Raw genomic sequence first — 26,747 nt, 5'->3', positions numbered from 1 at the left:
TCAACAACAGAGAGAGTGAGAGTTTACTCTTCTTCCACTTTTTTGTTCTTTTCAAGCACTCACCAGCTTGGGTAATAGATATTTTAGTACAGGCAGATCTCTTCACTCAGTCCATTGATTCAAATGCTAATCTCTTCCAGAAATACCCTCATAGACACACCCAGAAATAATGTTTACCAGCTATCTGGGCATTTCTTAGCCCAGTCAACTTGACACATAAGGTTGACCTTTATTAGGTTGTACCAAAATTCTCTGTACCATCCACGAGGATTTTCTGAAATTTTTAAAAATTATTTAGAAGTAGGAGTTAATGCCAGATACTGCTATTGCTCTATCTTGAAATCCAAACTCTCTTTTACCTCCTTACTGTTCTTCTTAATTTTCCTAAGGGCTTACAGGTTTGGAAAACACATGCCAGGAGACGTTGCAGACAACTTTTACTTTCCACCCTTCCATACAGTTCTTCTCACAAGATGCATATTGTCACATTAAGAATACTTTCTACTGGGGCACCTGGGTGGCTCAGTGGCTTAGGCCTCTGCCTTTGGCTCAGGTCACGACGATCTCAGGGTCCTGGGATGAAGCCCTGCACTGGGCTCTCTGCTCAGCAGGGAGCCTGCTTGCCCCTCTCTCTGCCTACCTCTCTGCCTACCTCTCTGCCTACTTGTGATCTCAGTCTTATAAATAAATAAAATCTTTAAAAAAAATACTTCCTATTATCTTTGCCATTATATAAAACAAGTATATAATTCTGAAAAATCTATAGAATGCAATTACTGGGCTATAATATTTTGTAGCTAGAAAGTTAAGGTAAAATGAAAAATAACTTAGAAGAATGCTTAATGAGCAAGTGTTAAAGTCAGTATTTGAAGATAAAGCCAACGTCAAATAATAACACAGGATAAACTTCCAGAGTAAAGAAAAATATCAGAAATTTTATTAAAATTAAATAAATAAAATTAAAATTTTATTATTAAAATTTCACTGGTCAGAGTTCTGAATTTTGACCCGACCGTGCAAGAACAATTATTTTCCGACATACTGAACAGTTAGATCGCTCCTGTAGGCGCAGTAATGTGCATTGTGAAGCTAAACATATGCTCCCTTTCAGCTGAGGTCACTAAAAAAACAAGACAGTTTTTGGCTCACTCTGTTACTATATATGTTGCTGCTGCTGCTGAAGTCATCCCAGGTTATTCAGCATTACTTTCTTTTCATATGAAATAAGCACTTATTTTTCATTTCTGGACTCCAGCACTTGGTTGACGGGAGTGATGCAACATCACTGAGGCGATCCCACACATTAAAGCTTTCTGCGATACCCTGGATGCCTTCAGATTATTTCCAGAAGCAGATTTAAAATAATAGCCTTCAAAGACAAGCAATTCTGGAATGGCTGAATAAACTTCAAAATCTGATTCCTTTTTATAGACATAAAAACAGTGGATGAACTGTCAAAATCAACTTTTTCAGAAATCTAGAAATTCACCAAATGCTTACAATAATTCAGGGAGCATATATCAAGAAAAAATGCTGAATCTTGGTTAAGAACAGTGGTGAGTTTTGTGGCACTTTCACTTACCTTATTCCCTGTCTCCTTTCCCCAGATCCACGAGAACCTTGGAAATCAGCAAGCCTCTCAAACATGGTAGCTGTGAAAACAGTAGATTAACAATCAATGGGGTAGGTGCAGACGGAGTTTGGAGTCTCCCCCAAAGCTGCTCATCAGAGAACTTTCAGTAATTGACCTATCAGGTAATTCCCTGCAAAATCCTATAACCATCCCTCAGAACAATGTACTGCTTAAAATATAATCTATGAGAACTTACACTAGTTACCAAGCATGCTTAGATATAGCTTTAGAAAAACATGTACTGGCAACAGGCCTCTGGGGGAGAGGACGATAGATGTCCTTGAGGCCCAGCAGCTGGGGGTGCCCCGCTTGCTCAGGACAGACCACCACCGGAGCACTATCTCCTCTTCCCCAGAGCATCAGCAGTTAGTCAGAAATCCTTTAGTTTGGGCTTGCCCACTACAGGTCATGTACTACGTGACCAGACATATTTTGCCTTTCTTCTTACGTATCTACAAGACTCATGGTCAATGTGTAACCTACTCTGGCTTCTTTGTTGGTTCTTACCCACTTTCTAATAAGTATGAGACTGAGGATTTTTGGGGGGCAAGAGTCTTTTCTACTGTCGCCCCCTGCTCCCATTCTCTTGCAGCTGACTTGTTCATGCCTCATTCTTCTCCCATGTCCCATCAGGAGGCAGCAAGTCCTATTCACAGGGTTTCTCTTCATTTGACTATACTAAGAGCCCCCTCAGTGTGAAAAGCACTTTCTCCAGGGCATTTCTTTAAAAACAAAACCGGAAAGAAAAGAAAAAAGGAAGAGAGGAAAGAAAAAGAAAAAGAAAAAAGAAAAGAAAAGAAAGGAAAGAAAAAGAAAAGAAAAGAAAAATGAAATCTTGGGCAGTTATATAACATCACAGCTGCCTGAAGCAGCAATACCAATTAGGGCAAACAACTGACCAAAAACCATGAAAGAAAAATGCAGGCAATTAGGTAATTAAAAGTAATAAAAAGACATTCAAATTGAAAGGAAAGAAGTAAAACTATATGTACAGATAATATGATCTTGTGTGAAAAAAAAGAAAATCCTAAGGAATTTACACACGTGCTGTGTACTCGTGCCCATACACACACACACACACACACACACACACACACACACACACGCTGTTAGAACTAATAAATGAGTACAGATAAGTTTCAGGATCAATATACAAACAGCCATTGCATTCCTATACACTAACAATGAATACTCAAGACATGAAATTAAGAAAACAATTCCATTTACAATAGAATCAAAAAGAACAAAGTACTTAGAAATAACTTTAACAAAAGAAGTACAAGATTTATACTGAAAACCACAAAACATTGTTGAAGTAAAAGATCTAAATAAATGGGAAGACATCAAAACTGGAAGACTTGATAGTGTTAACATGATCATACTCCTCAAACTGATCTACAGATTCAATACAATACCTAGCAAAGTCTCATCGTTTTTTTACAGAAACTAAGAAGCTAATTCTCAGATTCAATGGAAATGCAACAGGCCTAGAACAGGTAAAACAATTAAAAAAAAAAAAAAACATGGAACACTCATTCTTCCTGGTTTGAACTTATTACAAAATTAGAATAATCAAGACAGTGTGGTACTGGCATAAATACCTAAAATATATATAATGTGTGTGTGTATATATATAATATATATGATTTGGGAAACAAAAGCAGAAGAAAAATTGTTACATTTCCTTACTATTTATAGCCCATTGACAATTCCTTGAAATAGGCAGAATGACATTCCTCTAGAGACTCACCTGCCTTGATATTAATACTTTGCTAAGGGCAAAAGGCAATCTTAGCCCACCAGGATGCTGTAAGTCTACTTTCATGTATAAAAATTCCTTTGGAAACTTCCTTTATCTCTACCCCCACAGATACATGTAGGCAATCATCTTTCAAGCATAAGACCCACTGATTTATATCTGAAGGGTCTCATGACTAAGGTTTTATTAACAGTAATAAATGACCTTTTCCCAACAATACCTTGCCCCTCAAGATCCTGGAAACCTTGCTTCCAAAATTCCGTAGAAACTTAGGTTATCCCTAACCCCCTCCCAACTTGAAAATATATAATGGCCCACTCCTCATGACCCCAGGACCCCTCTTTCTGCCCACAGGTCCTATCCCCTTGCTTTAATAAAACTACCTTTTTGCATCGAAGATGTCTCAAGAATTCTTTCTTGGGCATTGACTTTGAATGCTACGGTCATTCCTACAATAATATATATACAAAATACATAAATACATAATATAAGTAAAATATATAAAAGAAATAAGGTTGAGAATCCAGAAATAAACCTGTTTTGTTAGGTTCAACAATTTACATTTATTGTCGATTGATTTGTGACATAGGTACCACAACAATTTAATGAGGAAAGGATATTTTCAGTCATTGATGCTAGGATAACTGGATATCCATATAGAAAAGTTAGAATATCTCACAAGACACACAAAATTAAACTCAATATGGATTACACACTCAATATAGGAGCTAAAACTATAAAACATAGAAATATATCTTTTTTTACCTTGTATTAAGCAACAGATTCTTATATATGACTTCAGAAGTATAAGCAATATCAAAATAAAAAATTTATGTGCCTCTTCAGATTACTAATTAGTTCTTTAAAAAAATTATATGCCTCAAAAAAATCTTTTAATTTTCTTATTTTTAATTTATTATTTATTGAAATATATTTGATATGAACATTGTGTAAATTTAAGTATACAACATGTTAATTTGTTGCATTTATATATTGTAGTATGACTGCCATTACAGTGATAATCAGCACCTCTATCATATCACATAATTATCATCTCTTTTCAGTGGCTGGAATAATTAAGATTGAGTCTCTCAGCAAGTTTGATGATTATAATACAATATTATTGATGTCAAAGAACATCAATAAAGTAAAAGACATCCATAAAATGTGGGAAAATATTTGCAAATCATGTATCTGCTGAGGAACCTGCACCCAGAATATACAAAAAACACTTAAACAATTCAACGATACAGAGACAAATGACCCAATTAGAATAATGGGCAAAGGATTTGGATAGGTAATTCCCCCAAGAATGAATACAAATACCCAATAAACACATCAAAAGATGCTCAACATCACTTATCACTATTGAAATGCAAATATAAACACAATGAGCTGCCACTTTACACCTACAAGGGTGGCTAAAAAAGACAGTGAGTATTGGTAAGATGTGAAGAAATCAGAACTCTCCTACATTGCTGGTGGAAACAAAATGGCAGCCACTTCAGAACACATTTTGGCAGCTTCTCAAAATGTTAACGGAGAATTACCATATGACCAGCAATTCTGCTTCTAGGTATAAACCCATGAAAAATGAAGATTTGTCCACACAAAAACCTGTAATCAAATGTTCATAGCATCATTAAGCATAATGGCCCAGGAGTGAAAACAACCAAGTATTTCCCAGCTGATAACGCATAAACAAAATGTGCTGTACCCATACAATGGAATATTGTTTCTTATTTCTTTTAAATGAAGTATTGATTCATGTTGCAACATAAACCTTGAAAACATTATGCTAAAATGAAGTCAGTTATGAAAGGCCATTTATTATATGACTCTATTCATATGAAATGTCCAGAGTGGCAAATCTGTACAGACAAAAAGCAGATTGGGGGTTACCTGGATCCAGAGGGAAGGCTGGAAGGCCGGAGAATGACAGCTAAGGGGTCGCAGGGTTTCTTGCTGTGGTAATGAAAATGTTCTAAAATCAACTTTAGTGATTGTTGCACAAGTCAGCTACTATAGAACCCACTAGAACCCACTGAAGTATACACTGTAAGTGGGTGAATGACATGATAGATGAATTATATCTCAATAAGTCTGTTAAAAAAGAAATTTTCAAAAAAAAAATTATAGCCCTTGCTTACATTTTTATTTCTAATGTTTTTTAAATGAATTTGCAATCTCAAAAGATCCCTTGAGAAAATTCTGCTCTTAAATCTTAGATCTGGAAATGTGGCCTGGAACAGTGTAATTGGATTTCAAAGTAGCAAAATCATCTTAGAATTTCTCTGTGTAGCTCTGCTCTCCTTACCTATATGCCAATTTTAGCATCAGTCCTAGAAGGGACTAATAAGTGGATCCTTACTGCAGGTAACATGTAAGAAACATTGACAATTTTCCCATTTCACAAGCAGGTTCTAGCCATTGTACTCTGTGGGCAACTCTTGGTTATGTGTTGCTATATCAGTAATGTTAACTATGCATACTGTAAGATTTTCTTTGTTCCAGCAGGATTTTTTTAAAAATCACTGAGGTGTAATTTATATACAACAGTGGCTTCTTTTCAGGTTTACAACATAATTATTTGATATTTGTATATTTTGTGAAATGATCACCACAGTAAGTCATCGGTTGTCATATATAATTACAGAATTTTCTTTTCCTTGTGATGGGAACTTTTTGCTCTTTTAACAACTTTCAAAGACGCAATAGTTTATTAACTATAGTCACAACACTGTACATTACATCCTCATGACGTTTATTTTATTTTATTTATTTATTTTTTTAAAAGATTTTATTTATTTATTTGACAGAGAGAGATCACAAGCAGGCAGAGAGGCAGGCAGAGAGAGAGGAGGAAGCAGGCTCCCCGCTGAGCAGACAGCCCGATGGGGGGCTCGATCCCAGGACCCATGACGTTTATTTTAAACGGAATGTTTTTGCCTTTTGACTCCCTTTACCCATTTCACCCACTCCTCATCTTCCACCTCTGGCAACCACCAATCTGCTTTCACTATCTAGGAGTTGTTTGGTTTGTTTTTTTTCTCACATATAAGTGATATCCTGTGATATTTGTCTTGGACTTATTTCACTCAGCATAATGCCCTCAACATCTATTCATGTTGCTGGAAGTGGCAAGATTTATTCTTTTTTATGACTGAATAATATTCTATCTTACAAACTTATACCATCTTTTCTTTATCTATTTATTCATCAGTGAACACTTAGGTTGTTTTTATATCTTGCCCATTATAAATAATCCTTCAATAAACTTGGGGACGTATATATTCTTTTCAAGTTGTGCTTTCATTTTCTTCAGATAAATGCCCAGAAGTGGAATTCCTGGATCATATGGTAATTCTTTTTTTTAATTTTTTGAGGAAATCCAGTACTGTTTTCCACATGGCTGAACCAATTTACATTCCCACCAATAGTGCAGGAGGGTTCCCTTCACTCTACATCCTCACCAGCTTTTGTTATTTATTACCTTTTTGATAACAGCCATTCTAACAGGTATGAGGTAATAAATCACTGTAGTTTTGATTTACATTTCCCTGATGTTTAGAGATACTGAGCATTTTTTCATGCATCGGCTGGCTTTTTGTAAGTCTTCTTTGGAAAAAGATCCACTTCTTATTTTTTAATCAAAAAAAATTTTTTTGCAGTTGATTCATAGTTGTAGTGTTTTGGATATTAACTCCTCATCAGATAGGTGATATGCAAATATTTTCTCCCATTTGTAGGTTAACGTTTTTATTTTGTTGATGGTTTTCCTTACCGTGCAGAAGCTTTTTAGTTTGATATGGCTATACTTGTTTTTTGGGGTTTTTTTTGCCACCTTTGTTTTTTGAGTCAGCAAAAATCATACGTCAAGGAGTTTATCACCTATGTTTTCTTCTAGGAGTTTTATGATTTCAGGTCTTATATTCAAGTCTTTAATATGTTTAGAGTTAATTTTCACAAATAGTGTAAGATAGTAGTCCAGTTTCATTCTTTTGTATGTGCCTATCCAGTTTTCCCAACACCATTTATTGAAGAGACTGTCTGTTCCCCATTGCATGTTCTTGTCTCCTTTGTTGTAAATTAAATGACCATATCATGTGGATTTGCTTCTGGGATCTCTATTCTGTTCCATGATCTATATGTCTCTTTTTAGGACAGTGCCATACTGTTTTGATTACTTCAGCATTGTGGTAGAGTATGAAATCAAGGAGTGTCATGCCTCCAGTTTTGTTCTTTCTCAAGATTGCTTTGACTACTTGGGGCCTTTTGTGCATCCATACAAATTTTAGGATTATTTGTTCTATTTCTATTAAAAAACAATTGGAATTTTGATAAGTATTACACTGAATCTGTACATTGCTTTGAGTAGAAGGGAGATTTCAACAACTGTGATTCTTTCAATCCATGAGCATCAAATATCTTTCCATTTATTTGTGTCTTATTTAATTTCTCTCATTGGTGTCTTACAGTCTTCAATGTATAGGTCTCTCACATCCTTGGTTAAATTTATTCCTATGTATTTTTTTTATATAATTGTAAATGAGTTTTTTTTTCATTTGTTTTCTGATACTTCACTATTAATGTACAGATATGCAACATATTTCTGTATATTGATTTTATATCTGCAACTTTACTGAATTATTTACTGATTGTCACATGTTTGGGGCACAGTCTTTAGGGTTTTGTATATATAATATGTCATTGCATATAGTCACAAATTTACTTCTTTTCCAATTTAGATAACTTTTAATTATTTTTCGTTCCTAACTCCTGTGACTAGGACTTCCAATTCTATGTTAATTGAAAGTGGTGAGAGTGGGCATCCTTGTTTTGTTTCTGATATTAAAAGGAAAACCTTTAGCTTTTCACCACTGAATATGATGTTAGCTGTGGGCTTGTCATAAGTGGCCTTTATTACATTGAGGTATATTCCCTCCATACCCATTTTGTTGAAAGTTTTTATCACAAATGGTTATTGTCAACCGTTTATTTTTTCTGCATCTATTGAAGTGATCATATAAATTTTATCCTTCATTTAGCAAATGTGGTACATCACATTGATTGATATGCACATATTTAAGCATCCTTGTATCCCTGGAATAAAAACCACTTGATTACTGCATATGATCTTTTTAATGTATATTTGAATTCAGTTTGCTAACATTTTGTTGAAGATATCTTCATCTAGATTCATCAGGGATAGTGACCTGTAATTTTCTTTTCTTCTGGTGTCCTTGTCTGGTTTTGGTATCAGGGTAATGCTGGCCTTGTAAAATAAGTTTGGAAGTGTTCTCCCCTCTACTTCTTGGAAGAGTTTGAGAAGGATTGGTATTAATTCTTCTTTGAATGCTTACTAGAATTCACCAGTGAAGCTCTCTGGTCCTAGACTTTGTTTGTTGGGAGGATTTTGATTACTGATTCCATCTTCTTACTAGTAATTGGTCTATTCAGATTTTCTCTTTCGTCATGATTCAGTCTGAGAAAACTCTAGGAATTTACCCATTTTTTTCTAGGTTGACCAATTTGTTGGCACATATTTATAATATGTAAAGAACATCTGAAAAGTCATTGAGGGGTACCTGGGTGGCTCAGTGGGTTAAGCCTCTGCCTTTGGCTCAGGTCATGATCACAGGGTCCTGGGATCAAGCCCCTCATTGGGCTCTCTGCTCAGCAGGGAACCTGCTTCCCCCTCTCTCTCTGCCTGCTGCTTTGCCTACTTGCGATCTCTCTCTCTGTCAAATAAATAAATAAAATCTTTTTTAAAAGTCATTGAAAAATAACTTTCTCAACTTACAATAGGGTTATAGCCTGATAAACCTATCATAAGTTGAAAATATTGTAAGTTGGAAAATGCATTTAATAAACTTTATCTTCCAAACATCATAGCTTAGCCAAAACTATTTAATGTGCTCAGAACAATAACAACAGCCTACAGTCAGGTAAAATCATCTAAGACAAAGCTTATTTTATGATAAACTATTTAATATCTCATGTTATTTGATTGAATACTGTACTCAAAGTGAGAAACAGAATAGTTATATGGGTACAGACTATTGTTTACCCTCATGATCATGTGGCTGATGGGGAGCTGTGGCTTGCTGCCACTGCCCAGCATCATGAGAGTATCATACTGCATATTGCTAGCTTGGTAAAATAACAAATTTAAAGTTCAAAGGATAATTTCTATTGAATGCATGTTGCTTTTGCATCACTGTAAAGTCAAAATATCATAAGCCAAACCCTAGTAAGTTGAGGACCTTCTGTAACTCTATTATTTCATGTAGCTTGTCTTTGACTTAAGGTCAGTTATCTGCTTATATTATGGGGGGTAACAGCTACTCTATGAACATATAATTAATGAGTATGAACACACACATGAATCTTCATACTTGCTATACCATCACTGACAAAATTCATGACACTTTCTATAAAACTTTTCCATTCTGGAAATATATTTTCTATCACACTCAGTGTAATGTAAACTGTGAAAGACTCAGAAATACCTAAGCAATGAGAAAAGTAGCAGCACAGAATTAGTCATTATTTCATTCTGCTATTGAATTCAAACTCTTGATTGAATGTTTAGTCTCCATATATTCACATTTAGAAGGAATTATCTTCTTAAACTATTTGTTTAGAAGCTATTGTCTTGAGGTTTAATTAGTGAGAACAAAGTATGTTTTGGCTGGATATTCTGTTTATAATTAATTTTCACAAGAAAAACTTTTCTTGAAAATGTCATGTTCTAATTAATGTCCTAACTGTAAGTAGTTTCAAATTTAAAATATTAAAGTAGTTTAATGCTGTAAATGCTAGTCCCTTACTTTACTTACTTGAAGTTCTCAATCACTTTATGTGCCATCAATTAGTGATATATTTTAACTTTGAAATAATATCTATACTTTTCAATGATTAATGGATTTTCAACATAGAAAACATTTAAGGTTATTTTCCACCCCAACTGATATCTAGAATATTCTATCCATCTAAAATGCATATTCAGATGTCAAAAATAAAATGATATATCTGCTTATGTTCCTAAAATTAACTGAATGTGATGATAACCTTTGGGAGCAAATCAGCTGCTGATGAAAAAATGACATGGTATTAAGCATTCACTATTTAGCTTCACAAATACTGAAGTTGAACCCAAGGTTGAAGAAAGATTAGTGGCCAATCACTGAGACCAAAGTTGAACTTAGGCGCACATGAAGAAGGCACCTAAAAAGCCAAGGTAAAAGCATGTCACTCAGCATTCTTTGAAAACTTGCCAGGCATTAGCAAGGCCATCCAGACATTCCAGAGAAATGTGTGAACTTTACAGTTTGCCTGAAACAAACACACATACACAAAGAAAGATATTCTTAATGTTCTTTCCTTGAGGTAGCCAACATCATTAATATTTATTTTCTTGCAAAGCCACATCTGCTTTCTCTTACAAATCTACTTTTAAGAGACAACAATATATGCAAACTGTGACAATTCTCCAAATAAAAGTCTTTATTTAAAAGAAAAAAAAATCTCAAATTGTGACAGAGACTTTTCAAACTAGTCTGTTCCATTTCTCCACTAACTGCCTTTTTTAGTGTATTTCACTCAGGTAATACCATTGACTGGTTCATATCAACTGAGCTATTAAAACAGATATCTGCAGAATGCAACCTGGATGTGGCACTCTTTACATTCACATTGAACATGTAGGGAAACTCATAATTATTTGTTTAGGTTTCCAAAGAGAAGGAGAAATATGTGAATCAATGTGATTTACGTGGTTTGGAATGTATTTTGGAGAAGATATTTATTCTGTGTCTAACCTTAAAACGTTAGACGCCAAATACTCCTCTCCTTTTCTAACCATGTTCACTTTCTGCCCATATCTCTCTCTGCAGTATGCAGCATTTCTACTGACATCAAAGCAAGTTCTAAACTCTGATACATTCTTCAGTCGGGATGGAGAGGCAGCTTTCAATAGAACTCTTTTCCCATAGGTTTCATCATAAACATATTTTATTTCAAAGTCAGTCAATATTTAAGGCAAGGAGAGAAAAACTCCCAGAATAAACTACATCTTAAACTATCTAAACCATGAAAGTGAACACACACGGAATAGATCTATTTAAGTGTTTTGTCAATATCAGCTTTAGTATTGCCACTGGGCTTTATAAAAATTTTAGGACTTAGTTTAGTTTTGTTTTTTTTTTTTCGCAGAAGCTTTGGAGCTAAATTTAAGTTATTGTTATCCATCTGAAAGTGAACATATTTTTTAAAGTCTGAGTTACCATTTGACAAGAGTTTGGGGTTTGAAGTGGCAGGGGGGTGGGAGGTTGGGGTACCAGGTGGTGGGCATTATAGAGGGCACAGCTTGCATGGAGCACTGGGTGTGGTGAAAAAATAATGAATAATGTTTTTCGGAAAATAAATTGAAAAAAAAAAAGAGGTATAACTAGCTCCTCCAAGGATGTCCATGCAGATTTTTGCATTCTCCTTTTTGAAATCCCCACAAGATATATCCATTGTATTTTATTGCCGACCAAGATTCTTCCTGAGCGGCCTTAATCATATTTCCTTTGGCATGGAATGATCCTGAAAAGGATATGGGATGAATAAAAAAACATTCATGAGTTTTTACAAAGTAAACCCGTGGGTTTGTTTTAAAAACAAACACTAAATGTTGTTTCAGGAAAGTCTTTCCATCTCAGTAGAAGTTGTAAAGGAAAAATTTTTAACATCACTATCACATATTGGGTTTATAGTGCCCTCTCCAAACATAGCCTTTCTTATTTTATCCTTTTAAGGAAAAAGATGCCTGTGTGTGTGTGTAAATATACACAAATGTTTAAGTGTATGTTTGAAATAATATTCACTTAACAAAAAGAAGCATGACACACAAACACTGAACAAATGTATATGGATTAAATCAGAGTTTAGAAAAATAGTTCCCGAGGTTTTCAAAGCTCTAAAAAAAAAAAAAAAACAACGTTATGGAAAACAAGATTAGCTTCACACTGTCCCATCAAGTTTCTTAGCAAAGCATAATGAAATAAGTTACATAAAAAAGGGAAAAGTGTGGAAATGGGTCAGCTTGGGGAAGCCAGTAGGCAATTCTATCACATAGTTAAGTATTCAGAAACTATCAATTAATTTACCAGAAAATAATATCTTATAATAGAAGGCCAACTAAAATACTCATTTACAGTTCTTATGAACTGGAATGGCCATGAGCTAGATAGAGGTTTAGAACTTTTCCTCACACAAAAGGTTTCTTCTGGAATTTTGCATCCTTACTACCTCTTACTAAATCTACATGATAGCACTCGAGTTTTCTCCTCCAAGATATGTTTTCTGATTCTTAGTCCCTTTCTGTCTGTCCCTCTACCACCCAGTATTTACCTTCATCATTGTATTTCTCAACCTATAATTTTTAGTTTAACTCTGTTTTTTTCCACTAGGCTACAGGGATGTTGAAAGCATAGGTATGTCTCCTCCATTTTTGAATATCCAGTGCATAAACCACAGTAGTGACTCACTCAGGGTTTTTGAATGAATGCCATGAGTAGCAATATCTGGGAAAGATGAAGCATATAGAAACTACCACTGATCATGTGCTTATCTTGACCTAGCCCTCTGCTAGACAGTTAAGTATTTTACTTATTTATTTCTCACATCAACACAGTAAAGTAGCTTTTTTATGTATGGATATTCTCAAATTTTAAGAGATTGAGTAGCATGATCTGGTCTTCAACAAGAAGTTATAAACTCTGCATTTTAAATACAACAATTCTCTTTTTTTTTTTATTTTATTTTTTCAGTGTTCCAAGATTCATTGTTTATGCACCACACCCAGTGCTCCATGTAATACGTGCCCTCCCTAATTCCCACCACCAGGCTCACCCAACTTCTATGGACCACATCTCCCTTATCCATTCGTCTGTTGAAGGGCATCTTGGTTCTTTCCACAGTTTGGCGACCGTGGCCATTGCTGCTATGAACATTGGGGTACAGATGGTTCTTCTTTTCACTACATCTGTATCTTTGGGGTAAATACCCAGGAGTGCAATTGCAGGGTCATAGGGAAGCTCTATTTTTAACTTCTTAAGGAATCTCCACGCTGTTTTCCAAAGTGGCTGCACCAACTTGCATTCCCACCAACAGTGTAAGAAGATTGCCATTTCTCCACATCCTCTCCAACACACGTTGTTTACTGTCTTGTTAATTTTGGCCATCCTAACTGGTATAAGGTGGTATCTCAATGTGGTTTTGATTTGAATCTCCCTGATGGCTAATGATGATGAACATTTTTTCATGTGTCTGTTAGCCATTTGTATGTCTTCTTTGGAGAAGTGTCTGCTCATGTCTTCTGTCCATTTTCTGACATGATTATCTGTTCCTTGAATGTTGAGTTTGAAGAGTTCTTTATAGATCTTGAATATCAGCCTTTTGTCTTTAGTGTCATTTGCAAATTTCTTCTCCCATTCGTGGGTTGCCCTTTGTTCTGTTGACTGTTTCCTTTGCTGTGCAGAAGCTTTGGATCTTGATGAAGTCCCAAAAATTCATTTTCACTTTTGTTTGCTTTGCCTTTGGAGACATGTCTTAAAAGAAGTTGCAGTGGCCAATGTTGATGAGGTTACTGCCTATGTTCTCCTCTAGCATTTTGATAGATTCCTGCCTCATGTTGAGGTCTATCCATTTCGAGTTTATCTTTGTGTATGGTATAAGAGAATGGTCGAGTTTCATTCTTCTATACATAGCTGACAAATTTTCCCAGCAGCATTCACTGAAGAGACTGTCTTTTTTCCACTGTAAATCCAACAATTCTTGATTCCAAAGATCCCTGCTTTCTTCCTGAACCCTGCTGCTTCCAAGGAGTAGACTTGAACTTGGAAAGTAAATTATTCAGGAAAAAAGTAAGGTTCTATGGAGACTGCCCAGAAATAGTTTTACATCCTTAATCTTCATGCTGCTGTTTCTTGTTTATCCCTGTGTCATCAGAGACTATGTTTTTAAATACTTCCCACTTTTTGATGTAGGATAATTTCTTTGACTCAAGCTTAAATCCCTTCTCTTTGAAAGTTTCATCAGAAGTCCATTCTCCTACTAATTTCAAAAGGACTCTGGTGCAGAAGGTTGACTAATCATAGGACTCATTTCATGGTACATTATCAGCATTGGCCCACACAAACCCACACTTGTTTTATTTATCATTCCAGTATATTCCCACAGCCCAGGCTCTTCCCCCTCTACCACAGGCAAATATTCTAATGCATTTAACATGATTGTGTTGGTATGTGTTTTTTAAAAATGCTTCTTTCTTGTATACACATCTTTTTAATTTATATAAATTATGTTTTGTTGTACATCATATTCTTTTTATTTTTTTGTAAACACTACAGTTAAAAAATACATCTTTATTGGCACATATATATTTAACACATTGCTCCACAGTCTGCATCAAATTTTCTACTAGACACTCAGCCTGGAGACACTCTGGAGACACTCAGCCTTACCTCCTTCTCCTATTTGTCAAAGCATATGGAAAACAAATAAATGGAAGGCAAATCAATTCAGAGTCACCTAATCTTTCACCAATGGACATTAAAGTAAGGTATATAGAATACGTTAAACTATACTGTTTAAGGTATATAGAATAAATTAAACTATACTGCTCAGAACATTCACATGTTCATATTCAGGTATTTTGTGGGGTTATTACTTGATATGCAACATATGGGATGAGGTAGAGAAATTAAAAAGAATCTGGGATAATAAAATGATATGAACTAAAGATGGATTATGGAGTGGCTATTAAAACTAAAATAAAAGAATTTTTTTTAAATCACTGATGAATAGTAGCATTTACTTAAAGACAAGGAAGTATCATCATTTAAACAACTTCTATAGATTCTTCTTTACAATCTCCTTAATTTCATCCTCCTTCAAAAAGGAAGTTTATGGAGCACTAACTTTGAGACAGTCATTTTATTTTTTTTTAAAGATTTTATTTATTGATTTGACAGAAAGATCACAAGTAGGCAGAGCAGCAGGCAGAGAGAGATGGGGAAGCAGGCTCCCCACTGAACAGAGAGCTTGATATGCAGGTCGAACCCAGGACCCTGAGATCATGACCTGAGCCAAAGGCAGAGGTTTAACTCACTGAGCCACCCAGGTGCCTCTCGTTTTAATTTAAACAACCCAACAAATTTGAAGTCATTGCCCTAATTTATTAATAAAGAAGCTAAGACATTGAGAAATAGGCAAAAAGATGTTGAGTTAAGACAAGGCAGGAAAGAAATGATTCAAGCCTCGGGAGGATGAGCACAGGCTTTGGTCAGAAATACTTGGCTCAGGGGGCCTGGGTGGCTCAGTGGGTTAAGCCGCTACCTTCAGCTCAGGTCATGATCTCAGGGTCCTGGGATTGAGTCCCGCATCGGGCTCTCTGCTCAGCAGGGAGCCTGCTTCCCTATCTCTCTCTCTGGAGAGAGAGATGCCTCTCCATCTACTTGTGATTTCTCTTTCAAATTAATAAATAAAATCTTAAAAAAAAAAAAAAGAAATACTTGGCTCAAATCGCAACCCTGCTACTTAATTATTCTCTGACATTTTGCAAGTTACCTGCACTCTCTGCCTTAGCTCCTTATCTGTACAATGAAGTTATTGATGCCTACCTAAGTAATTGCTGTGGCTATTAGAAATGAAACATGGAGAGTATCCAGAACAGTGTCCACCATTAGCTGGTACATATGCATGTAGGCATTTCCTCACTCTCACTAAACTCACACATTTCATGGAAAGTGGCATTAAGACACACATTGTGGGGGGATAAATTCAGAACTTGTCCTGGGAAAATAGTTCTATCTTTAATTAATCAACATGTGATATACTTCAAAAGCACCTGTGTCTAATCTATTTTGTGTCTTTACTTGCCTTGTTCTTCCTTTCCAATACTAACTGATGACAGTAGTCTTCCTCTACTAGCAGAGCAATCTTCCTTCTTGTCTTTTGTCTGGATCATATTAGTCATTTTCCCAAGAAAGCACCATATTTAAAATCCTTCACAACCTGGGCTCCAACTACTTTTCAAATTCATCTGTTTCTATTACCTGGGCTATAGCTTGGGAAAGGTCTGGTCTTTATTCTGCCTTCATTTTTACTTATCAATTGCCTTGCCCCCAAATAGCAATCTCCCTGCTTCTTCATTTCAAATTTTCATCTATCCCTCAAGGCTCCTAAAGCCTTTACTTCCCTGTAACTTGATGTGTGTAGGACATCATTTTTTTTCCCCTCTACTAATATGGCATTTATATAGGACATCAAATTGTACATATATTAATTCATTCTCCACTGTTAATTAAAGCTTGTTGAGAACAGGAACTGTCTTACCCATTCCTTGTCAGCTGTTACACCTCATATGTGAGAAGTTACACAGAGTTGGTGCTTAGCCAATATTCGTTGGACATAATTAAATTAAAAGCCTGAAGGTTTTCCATTCGTGGGCTGCTGGAACTGTGTTTCTGAAACCACTTTAATCTTCCAGGTGACTTCTATAAAATCAAAAGTTACTTTTAAGAAAACGATAAAGAAGAACTGATGAATAAAAGAGTTAGACTTTGAGGAAGCAGTGAAAGCATTCATTTGCTTCACCAGCCGAGACAGACTCAACAATGCAATCAAGAGCTATTGAAGTGAGCTGGGATCCTTGGTGAAACAACATTGCATAATATCTCACAGTGGCTCTAAGTCACCACAGTGCAGTGGGTTAAAGCATTTTCCACTTGGAATCCAAGGCAACTTAAAAGGGTTATTGATTTTTTCCTCTACTTATAAATGAGACTCACATATTAGGAGTGAGAACAGCAGACACAACATAATGACCTTTCTACTTGGCTTCTTTTTCCTAACATAAACAGAATCACTTTCAGTGGTTAAGAGGATATTAAGCAGTAAATCTTGTAATTATGTGTGTGACGGTCTGTACCTTGAGAGCAAAAGTTAGCAGTCACATTTTTAATTTTTGAAATCTCAGTTCTGTTCACTTAGCATTAGAAATCTCAACATCTAATTGTGCGTTGCTCTCCCTGCATTGGTGTTGAAAAGCCCTATGTTTGTTCACGCCTCAGCACTAATACACAAGTTCAGCTTGAATCAGTTTATTGAAGACATATGACTTTGCATGACCTTGTTCTAGATCTAAGATTTAACATAAACTTATTGATTCCTGTCATGTTATCTTAAGAGAAAGATTCTAAAATATAAAAGAGTGGGGGAGCCCTTATTAAAGCTGTCCCAAAACGAGAGTTAAGAGTTTGATAGGTATTAAAATCAGATTTGTTTTGTACCTGTTGGATTTTGCTGTCATAATTTAATTAGGGACTTTCTGAAAACAAGTTGAGCTTGATGGGTTTCCCTTTTTTGGGTCTAGTTCCTTTTTCAGAGATTTCACTCTTTGGGGGTGACATATTTAAATCATTTCCATTTTGTTTCAAGAGGTTCGTTCTTTGCTTGGGTTTTTTGTTGTTTTTGTTGTTGTTTTCTTTCTTGGGTATTCAGGGAAATCTATTATTCCCTATACCCCTAGAATGGCAACATACTCGTGTGTGGCTGGCCATCCACACCTACCTCGCTACATGTGATCACAGATATTTTTATGATTTTAAAGGTCCCAGGAAGATACTTACTCTATCTAAGCGTAGTTCCCACTCCCCAACATACACATACATTGCCTGTTCTTATGTCTACAATTCTCCCCTTGAAAATCTATTCAGTCCAGCTTGTTCAGTAACAAATACTTGTTTCACAGATTAATAAGAGCCATTCTATTAAACATCAGCGTGACAAAGATAACAATGTTCTGCAATTTAACCAGCGCTAACTGTGCACCAAGCATGGTGCTGTGTGTTTTATACCTATGTATTCTCTCATTTCATCCTTACAACATCACAATGCAGTAAGTTTTATAACCCTCATTTTCCATAGGAAGAAAGTGAGGTTCACAGAGTTAAGTACTTAGCTGAGGTCACAGAGCTAATCAGTGCCAAAATGAACAAATTTTTCTGATTCCAAAGGTTGGGGTCTACCTGAATAAGAAAGTCTTCTGGGTGATTGAGAGGGAGAAAATGGAAGTAATTCTTAAGAGTTTGGGGGAAAAAGCTTTCCATGTTGGCAAGGATTCCATTTTTTTAAGATAAGAAAACAGGTTCAGAGAATGTTTTTAACTTTCTAAGCTTATAAACCTCATGTGTCAGTTATCCATTTGTAATGTCCCATCCACACAGCTGCGCTTCACTGCCTGCTCGTCATAAAAATAGACCCTGTGTGTTAGTTTGCAAGAGTTGCCGTAACACAGTACCACAAACTGGGTTAAACCCCAGAAATTTATTTTCTATTTATTTATTTTCTCATAATTCTGGAGGCTAGGAGTCTGAGATTGGGTCTCCACAGAGTGGGTTTCATTCTAAGGCCTCTCTCCTTGGCTTGTAGATGGTCATCTTCTCCCATTGCCTTCAAGTATTCCTTTGTACATGTCTGTATCCTAGCCTCCTCTTCTCATAAGAACACCAGAAATGGTGGATTAGGGCCCATCATAATGACTCATCTAACCTTAAAGATCTATTTAAAGACCCTATCTTATTGGGGCACCTGGGTGGCTCAGTAGGTTAAAGCCACTGCCTTCTGCTCTGGGTCGTGATCCCAGGATCCTGGGATCCGGCCCCGCATTGGGTTCTCTGCTCGTCGGGGAGCCTGCTTCCCCACCTGCCTGCCTCTCTGCCTACTTATAATCGTTGTTTGTCAAATAAATAAAATCTTTAAAAACAAACAAACAAAAAAAACAAAAAAGAAAGGACCCTGTCTTCAAACACAATCGATTCTGAGGGACTAAGGGTTAGATGAATTTGGGAAAGCACAACTCCACTCATAGCCCCCCTGTACATATGTCTTCTTTGCAGTCTGTATGGTATGAAGCTATTTCAGTAAGAGGTACTGATGGCACACTGCAAGGGAGGGGTTTCTTCTCCCAGTTCTCACAGGCTCCTCCAAACCGGCTCCTGGAGGATATGCCTCACAGCTTCTGCCGTACCGGACTCCTGCAGCATGCCCAGCACCCACTGGGCAACAGCGCGTGGCAATGCCCGATGCACAGCTTCTTCTCTGGGGGCTTATTAGTGAGGAATCATGGGTATGAAGCTGCTGTGAACAGTTTCTCCATCATCCTCTCAGATGGCTTCCCAGCAGAATGCTGCTAACCCAGCGCTTCTGGCGGGGAAGGTCGTTGAAAAAAGTGACTGCCAGGTGACCCTTGAGCTGGACCTGGCCAATCAGAGGTTCCTCATCCCCCTTCCTGTTGTTGGAATAGGAGTTGTACTTGCCTTTTCTACTCCCAGAGGCTGTTCCAAGGACACACAATTATGTGGTATTGGGGACATCTGCACCCAGTTAAGGCCTCTTTATAAGCTTCTAATATTTGGCAGGGGAGTGCAGGGAGCTATTGGTCTTGCTGCCACTCAAGACAAGTCACCTATTTATTTTATTTATTTATTTTTTTTTAAATCGAAACTGCCACCTACCAACCTGGAGTGACTTGCCTCTTTCTTCAGTCTGTCCTTGCCCAGCGGTAGAGGGGCCAGTTTCAGATTACACAGATTACACTTGGGGAGGCCCCAAGAGGGCTGTGAACCAACAACTTCCCCATAAAAGGCTCTGCCAGGCATTCCCAAAGAGCAGCTTCACAGAGGCTTCTAAGGTGTAGCATATCCTCAGGGCGGGTTCCCACAGCACCCTACAGAATGTCTTCCTAGCAAATACTGCGGACATGGAATCCGTCCAGAACACTCCTGGATAGCCCTGCAGCATCAGCCAACATCTGCTGGCTGGTAAGCCATGGCTGCACTATCTCCAATGAAGCTGGGATCTCAGTCCTGGGGTAGGAGGGTCTTCTAGATGTTTTCCTTCCTTGGGTATTCTTTCTTATCCTTATGGATGTGGCTGCTTCCTATACATGCGAAGCCTCTACTCTTTTTAGTATTTTACTCCTCAATAATCAATTTCTTGTTATTTCAATCCCTGTGAATAATTCTTTTTATTAGTTGTCAAATCATTTTTTGGTTTCTGACTCCTGGTTATACCCGAACTGATAAAACTGGTAAGTGGTAGACCCAGTACTCAGATAATCCTATAAGAAAGAAAAATGCACAGGTGCTCTAAAAATTGGCAAGGAATCTGTAAAACTGTCATTCTTTTCATAGGATAAGATCATCTATCTAGAACATCTCATTATATCCTCAATAAACATAGAAAACTTAGAGAAAAAAGAGCAATCTATTCTTACAACAACAAATTTGTAAAGAATCTAAGAAATAACCTATCATAGAACACATAAAATCACCTCATAAGAATTTTAAATAAAAGATAAAAAATATGACATCAATATGTGGAGAAATATATGTTTATTAATGTTCTTAATAAACATTGTAAGGAATCCAATACTCCATGATTTGAATTCAATAAAATTCCATGCAGTCTCAGAAGAATTTTAGAGGAATTTGGAAAAATTATATTGAAATAAAAAATAATGATTGGCAAATTGTTTAATCATCTTTGAAAACTAAAACAAGGACATATTTAAAAATATACTGATAACTAAAATCCAAAGCTATTAAAATAATATGATATTGTAGAACAGATAAGCAGACCACTAAAATAGAATACAGCTGTCAGAAATAAAACTATGTATGTATAAGAAACTGGAAGAGATTATGCTGAGTGAAATAAGTCAAGCAGAGAGAGTCAATTATCATATGGTTTCACTTATTTGTGGAGCATAACAAATATCATGGAGGACAAGGGGTGTTAGAGAGGAGAAGGGAGTTGGGGTAAAATGGAAGAGGGGGGTGAATCATGAGAGACTATGGACTCTGAAAAACAATCTGAGGGGATTGAAGTGGCGGGGGTGTGGGAGGTCGGGGTACCAGGTGGTGGGTATTATAGAGGGCACGGATTGCATGGAGCACTGGGTGTGGTGAAAAAATAATGAATACTGTTTTTCTGAAAATAAATAAATTTAAAAAATTTAAAAAATATATAAATAAAAAAAAGAAACTGATACATGTTAAAAGTAAACCACAAAGCAAGAATAGAATACATTTTTATGTAGATAACTGCAGGAGAGCTGGCACACTCAAAGTAGAAAAAAAAAACTAAATTCATGCCTTATACTATGAACAAAGAAAAATTCAGAAGAATTATTGAGCTACATATAAATGGCAAATTTATAGACCCAATAGATGAAAATGTAGTAGAACACCTTTGTGACCTATGGCTGAAGAAAGACTTCAAGAAGCACAAATGATAAAGAAAGCATGATTTGACTGTATTGAAATTTAAATTTTCTTTTCAAAAAAGGCCATTATAGATGAAGTTAAATACACAGATTATAGACTGGGAAAGATATTTGCAGTATCTATAACTGACAATGGGTTAATAGCTGAAATATACCCAGAGCTCCTGAAAAACAAACAAAAATGATTTTAAAAAACCCAACAGAAATTATAGACAAGGGATATAAACAGGCAATTCATAAAAGAAGATGTCCAAGCATATTACAAGATGTTCCAAATCACCAATAAACATTAAAATTAAAAGAACATTAACATGCCACTTCATATCTATCAAAATGGCAACAATTAGAAACCTAATTAACACTCTGGTAATACCAAGTATCCTCAAGGATATAAGAAAATGGGAATTTTTATGCACAACAGGTGGGAATATAAAATGACAATTATTGTCAAAAGCAATCTGGGTTTTTCTTATTAATTATGTTTTCAAACTCTGATACAATGATCCCATTCTTAGCTAAATATAAAAATTGCTGTACAAGTCTATTAAGAGGACATATACAAATATTTTCACCTAGAAATTGTTTGCATCGATAGGAAATTAGAGCTAAACTAATTGTTTATTCCTAAGGAAATCACTAATTAAATTAAGGCAGATGCATTCTTGAAAACATCATGCAACAGGTAGAAGAAACACATTCAGCAACATATAGAGATCTTAAAATTATAGACTTGAATGAAATATAGTAAAAACTGAATGATATTGTACATATACCATTTATTAAAATTTAAAAAGCATTATCAGAATATATATGAAACTTGTTAGCAGCAATGGCCTCAGTTGTCAAACTGTGGAGAGAACCAAGAAGCCCTTCAGTGGACAAATGGATAAAGAAGATATGGTCCATATATACACTGGAGTATTGTGCCTCCATCAGAAAGGATGAATATCCAACTTTTGTATCAACATGGATGGGACTGGAAGAGATTATGCTGAGTGAAATAAGTCAAGCAGAGAGAGTCAATTATCATATGGTTTCACTTACCTCTGGAGCATAAGGAATAATAACATGGAGGACATTGGGAGATGGAGAGGAGAAGTGAGTTGGGAGAAATCAGAAGGGGAGACAAACCATGAAAGACTGTGGATTCTGAGAGACAAACTGAGGGTTTAGGAGGAGGGGGGTTAGGGGGGTGAGCCTGGAGGTGGGTGTTATGGAAGGCACGTATTGCATGGAGCACTGGGTGTGGTGCACAAACAATGAATTTTGGATCACTGGAAAAAAATAAAATAAAATTGAAAAATAAGAAGAATATATATGAAACTTGTGAAAATGAATGTCTTTAAAATACTGTAATCAAACAGTATGGTACCAGGATAAAGACAAGTAAACCATTGGAATCAAATAGAGAGTCCAGAAATAAACATCTATGTATGTAATCAAATGATCTTCGACAAAGATTCCAAGACCACTCAATAGGAAAGGACAGTCAACAAATTGTATTGGGAAAATTGAATATCCATATGCAGAAGAATGAAGTCAAACCTTTATTTTATACTATACACAAAAATTAATTCAAAGCAGATTAAGAACTTAAATGCAAGATCTAAAAATATAACTCCTAAAAGGAATAAAAAAAAAAAGAAAGAAAAATTTCATGACACTGGATTTGACAATGGTTTTGCAACAAAAGCAAAAATAGACAAATGAGACTATATGCAACTTAAAAATTTATACACCAGAGAACACTACTAACAGAGTAAAAAAGCAATCTATGGAATGGGAGAAATTATTTGGAAATCTTATATCTGATAGGGAGTTAATCTATATAATATATAAAGAAGTCCTACAACTCAACAACAGCAAAAATCAAATAACCCAGTTTAAATATGGGAAAAGGATGTTTCTCCAAAGATGGTATACAAATGGCCAACAAGCACATGGAAAGATGTTTAATATCATTGATAATTGGAGAAATGGAAATGAAAACCACAATGAGATAACACCTATTAGGATGGCTACTAGATAGATAGATAGATAGATAGATAGATAGAAACTATCAAGTGTTGGGGACATGGAGAAGTTGGAACCCATCCCACTACTGATGGGATTGTAAAATAGTGTAACTGCTACAGAAAATAGTATGGAGATTTGGCAAAAGTAAAAACAAAACTACCATATGAACCAGCAATCCCACTTCTGCGTATATATTCAAAAATAAATAAATCAGGGTATCAAAGAGGTATTTGCATAACTATGTTCACAGCAGCACTATTCAAGATAACTAAGAAGAAAAAGCAATTCAAATGTCCAGCAATGGATGAATGGACAAACAAAATGCAGTATATACATGTGATGGGATATTATTCAGGCTTTGAATGGAAGAAAATCCTGTCACAAGCTACAACATGCATAAGACTTGAAGATATTATGTTAAGTGAAATAAGCCAGTCACAAAACACAAAAACTGTATGATTCCACTTATATAAGGTACCTAAGGTAATCAAATTCATAGGCAAAAAAAAAAAACCCAGAAAGTAGAACAGTAGTTACCAGGAGGTGGAGAAAGGGGCATAGGGAAGTTATAATTTAATGAGTATCAAGTTTCAAATTTGCAAGATGAAAGTCCTGGAGATCCATTACACAACCATGTGGCTATACTTAACACTACTAAACTGTACATTTAAAAAACGGTCATGATTTTGGGGGATGCCTGTATGGCTCAGTTGGTTGAGCACCTGACTCTTGGTTTTGGCTTAGGTCATGATCTCAGGGTCCTGGGATGGAACCCTGCATCCAGCAGCAGTGGTGGGCTCTGGGCTCAGTGGGAAGTCTGTTGGGGGGTGTGTGTCTTTCTCTTCTTCTGCCCCTCCCATCACACACACATGTTCTCATGTGTTCTTGCTCTCTCTCTCAAATAAATAACCCTTTTTAAAAAATGGTCACAATGGTAAATTTTATGTTCTGTTTTTTTGCTATAATAAAAAGGGAGGGTAGAGCACAGAAACACAATGAAAGAAATACATGAATACTAAAAAGCAGTTCCTTGCACAAATAATGATGAATGGTTATAAGCTTAGAATGTGACTACTTTCTCTACAAAAATTTCCTGAAAAAAGTGTAATGAAATAAGATAAAATAAAAACAAAGGCTACAGGAATGAATATGATCACCTAGAGAAAGATTTTTAACTAGAGGGAAGAGTGTTGACCACAATGAGAAAGGGAGTAGGGAAGGAATAGCCACCAAAGGGACGGACAAGAAATGAAAATAATAATAATAATAATAATAATAAAGTAGAAGGAAAATTGTGGATGTATGACATAGACTCCAAAGGAACAAGAGTTAGCAAAACTATAGCCTGTGAGTTAAATTTTTTTCCATTTCCTCCCTCCAAACTTTCACCCTACTTGTTTTTGCACAACCCCAAAACTAAGCTTTCATGCTATAAGAACAAAGTTGAACAGCTGTAACATGAGACTGTATTTTGGGCAAAGCCTAAAATATTTATTATCTGTTCCTTTACAGAAAAAGTTGATGATCCCACAAAAAAAAAAAAAAAGAATGATTTTAAGAAAGGAACTGGTGAGCTATATCAAATGCTAGTATGAGACGGGATAAAATGAGGACCAAAATATGACCATTGTCTATCTGGGATCCTATGTCTATTGAATGTGAGTGTTATTTCACTAAATTGCAGGAATGTAAAAACCTCACCTCCTTCTCCCTAAAAATGAATTTTACCAGCTCTTGAGCTACTATTCTCAAATTCAAGACATAATCAGTCACATTTCCATGTGTCTTGCAGAGATTCTTTTGAGAAAATATTCAATCTATATTAGAATCCTCAGATTCTCCCCACCTAGGGGTGATTTAAGCTGCAAACAGATCACTTATCATTCTAAAATTGAGGAGAAAGACTACCTGGTCCACAACAATTCTCTCTCCTCCACTGATATCTACCAAGATACATACTCCTCACAGGACTTTGGAAAAAGAATGTTCCGAACCACAAAAGGATTTGTCTGATACTAGTAACTACTCATACATCCTTAACACTAGCCATTAATATTATCTGATCAACTCATCTTCTTCTGATTCTATTCCTACTACCAACTTTCTAATTGTCTTTGGTTTGCATGTGATTTGCCTTTCAAGAGAGTATACCAACTACTGAACTCTGATCTCTCTTCCAATTTTTATTATAAATTTTAAAATTAACATTTTTACATTTTCATTTATATGACTTTAGCCAGTTAAGCCCAAGTACCCTCTAATTTTTACATGTATTGACTCTCATATTTCTAAGATAGACCCTCACCCTGAATTGCAATGGCTACATGGAAATTCTACCACTTTAGAAACATACAGCTGTCTCATCGCTTACCTTCAAAATGTAACAAACAGCATAACTCATATTTGTTCCATTGTAATATAAAGAACTTAGAGGCAGAAGATATATCTAAGCAAAGTAAATATATTAAGACTAATTTCCTTGTCATGTACTCTGAACATAGGTAAAATTGCATTTCACAACACAGTAAGAGTAATGCAACTATTATGTTTAAAAAAAAAAAAAAACTCATTGGGGCACCTGGATGACTCAGTCAGTCAGTTAAGCATTTGACTCTTGGTTTTAGCTCAAGTTGTGAGATCAAGCCCCACATTATGCTTTGAGCTGAGCATGGAGCCTGCTTGAGATTCTCGCTCTCCCTCAGGTCTGCTACCCCCAATTTGCACTCTCAATTTCTCTCGAAACAACAAAAAATTATTATATGTATTTGTATTTTATAATTTGCCATTATAAAAGAAGACATCTAGAAATCTGGTGACCTAATGAGACATATTTCACTTTTTTTGTCACTCTTAGTATTGAAAAATGACAAAAACAATATATTTCCAAAAGGATAACTGTTTTACTTGAATATATTGTCCATGTTGCATTAATGTTTAAATAATGTTAATAGACAAACATTATCATACCCTCTACAAAATATCAAACATTTAGTCTTCTT

The sequence above is a fragment of the Neovison vison genome, chromosome 6 (genome assembly GCF_020171115.1).
Source record: "Neovison vison isolate M4711 chromosome 6, ASM_NN_V1, whole genome shotgun sequence".
Lineage (NCBI taxonomy): Eukaryota > Metazoa > Chordata > Mammalia > Carnivora > Mustelidae > Neogale > Neogale vison.
The sequence above is the reverse complement of the archived record's forward strand: the minus strand, read 5'-3'. Positions refer to the sequence as shown.